At 34.3% G+C, this 2,671-nt stretch overlaps 1 pseudogene across 1 annotated transcript; it reads left to right on the forward strand.

Moving 5' to 3' along the window:
- The first annotated feature begins 291 nt into the window (after positions 1-291).
- LOC308639496 (tetraspanin-13-like) lies at positions 292-832 on the forward strand (annotated as a pseudogene). The gene has a single exon. The product of its transcript is annotated as a tetraspanin-13-like (transcript).
- The last annotated feature ends 1,839 nt before the right edge of the window (positions 833-2,671 follow it).

Raw genomic sequence — 2,671 nt, forward strand, 5'->3', positions numbered from 1 at the left:
TCTGGTGAGCTTCCACGCGGTTTCTCCTCAGACCCTTCTCCTGTCCCCTCTGTGGGTCTGATGGAGTTCCGCCCAGGAGTGATATCTCAATAAAGCCTGTACAGTGGCCCCTTTAAATCTGCCTCCTTTGGTCGCTGCCTGCCCCGCCTGATCTGACAACTGGGTGCAGTGGAGGTAGGAGACTCATAACCTGGAGAACATCCTGTGTAATTTAGTGAGACAAAGTCTCCAAGTGAAAATAAATAGTTGTGGATGTGCTTGCTTAGCTTTTAGTTACCTAGTTAATCAACAATTGGATTTGCTGCTAGAGGCATTTGCTTTGGACTGATATATAGTCTCCAAGTGGCCAGTGTTGTCATTGCAGTTGACATCTTCATGTTTCTGACTGCATTAGTGGGCTAATTGGAGCTGAGAAACAGCATCAGGTGTTGCTATTCCTTTTTAAAAAATATATGATTAGTCCCCTCCTTGTATTTATTGTTCAGTTTTCTGTCTGTTGTGCTTGCTTAGCCTGGGATCAGGAGCAACAGTCAGCTTCTGGAGGGTGGTTGGAACAATACAGCAAGTGTTCAAAATGACATCCAGAGAAACTTAAACTGTTGTGAGTTCTGAAGTTTTAACCCAAATGACACCTATCTGGCCAGCTGTGTTCAAAAGCAGCCACCAGTGCTTGCTGTGTGCTCCAATAATGGGAGAATATACTGGGGTGGTTTTGAGATTTTTGGGTGGACTCAGCCTCTTTTTTTCAGTTTCAGAGATCCTGAGGGTTTGGATGAACTACAAATATAGGAACCAGAAAGATCCTGGCACTAATCCTACTGCATTCCACTGATGAGAAAACAAGGAAGATCCTTCATATTATGATTATATTCACTTTCTCTAATTTTAAATTAAGTTAGTTTGTCCATTTAACAAAAGAAACAGTATCTAGAAAATTACATTATCAACAATGGAATTATATTTTTTCTTATGTTTCTGTAGATGTTTTACTAAAAAATTGAAATTTATGGTGTCCTCTGGCCCTCAGGAGTACCTGTAATCTATTGTACTCTGTCTGGCACTGTCCACTCTGGCATTTCCTGGCATTTTACCTGTAGAAACTTTTTATGGTACCACTGTGTTGATCATTGTGAAACTAAGTACACATCTCACTGGAATACTTGTAAGTAACACTGTGCTGTGTATATAGCTCCTCATAGAAGGAGTTGAAGTTTATTAAATACAGGAAGCAAGAGATTATTTTATGTTCAATCAATAAGGGAAATCCAAATTCCCAAGATTTTTATCTTTAAGAAAACATATATTGTAGGGCTAGGGTTGTGGTTCAGCGGTGGAGCATTCGACTAGCACGTGCAGGGCCCTGGGTTCAATCCTCAGCACCACATAAAAATAAATAAATAAATAAATAAATAAATAAATAAATAAATGTATTGTGTCCAACTGCAACTAAAAAGTGAATATTTTTCAAAAAATGAAAACATATATTATAGTGAAAAGTGTTAATATAAAAGTGATAATTTATTTCTAGGAGTCTTTTATGATTACACAAAACTATTCTAGAAATAGCTAAGTCTTTATGGAATTATGCTGTAGTTTTTGATTTTTACATGTATGTGCAAAGGAAAAGTGGTCTTATTAAATGTTTAATGTAGAATGCTTACCTTCATTGTTCAAAATAATTCAGAACATGTGTCTATATAATTTTTATTTTTAAAAATAATTTGAAGTCAAAGAGACTACATTTTTTGAACAAGTTATAGTGAATGCATTGGCCCATGTACCAAAAAAGATATTTGATTATCTTAAAAATTGCCAAATCACTTTAAAAAAATTTTTTTAGCTATTGATAGACCTTTATTTTATTTAGCTGAGGATTGAACCCAGCGCCTCACACATGCCAGGCAAGTGTGCTACCACTGAGCCCCAGCCCCAGCCCAAATTACTTTTTCATTAAATTTCTCAGTATTGTAATAGCACCTTGTCAAATAAAAGCATGTTTGAGTGTGATATTTCCCATAATTTGATATTGAAATGGTATCATACTCCTGTATATTATGTTAAAAAAAAGATGGAAACTTAAAAAAAAAATTAAAAGAATGTGTTGATGGAAAACCTTGGCTAAAACTCAGTTCTTTCTTTTATTTATGTATTATTTATTTTCTTTTTTATTTGTTCTTTTTAGATACACATGACAGTAATGACAGTAGAGAGTATTTTGACATATTATAAATACATGGAGACTAACTTATTCTAATTAAGATCCCATTCTTGTTATTTGTACATGATGTTGAAAAAACCCAGTTTTTTAAATTACCATCAAATATAATTTTTTTTTTCAGTTGTAAGGGTTAGAATTAAATAAATATTAAGCATTTGTTTTATTTTTTCTGCTGTACCAATTTTTTGGAGATTTTTTTTTATGTTACTAGGATTTAACCTATAGGCAATTTATCAAAAAGTCACATTCTTAGCCCTTTTTATTTTTATTTTGAGACAGGTTTCACTAAGTTGCTTAAGGCCTTGCTAAATTGCTGAGGCTGCCCTTGAACTTGGTGATCTTCCTGTCTCAGCCTTTGGAGCTGCTGGGATTACAGGTATGTAGCATTGTGCCGAGTGCCAATCTTTGCTATTATATATATAATATATATATATATATACATATATATATATA

This window comes from Spermophilus citellus, assembly GCF_964194105.1.
Source record: "Spermophilus citellus genome assembly, chromosome: X".
Classification (NCBI taxonomy): domain Eukaryota; kingdom Metazoa; phylum Chordata; class Mammalia; order Rodentia; family Sciuridae; genus Spermophilus; species Spermophilus citellus.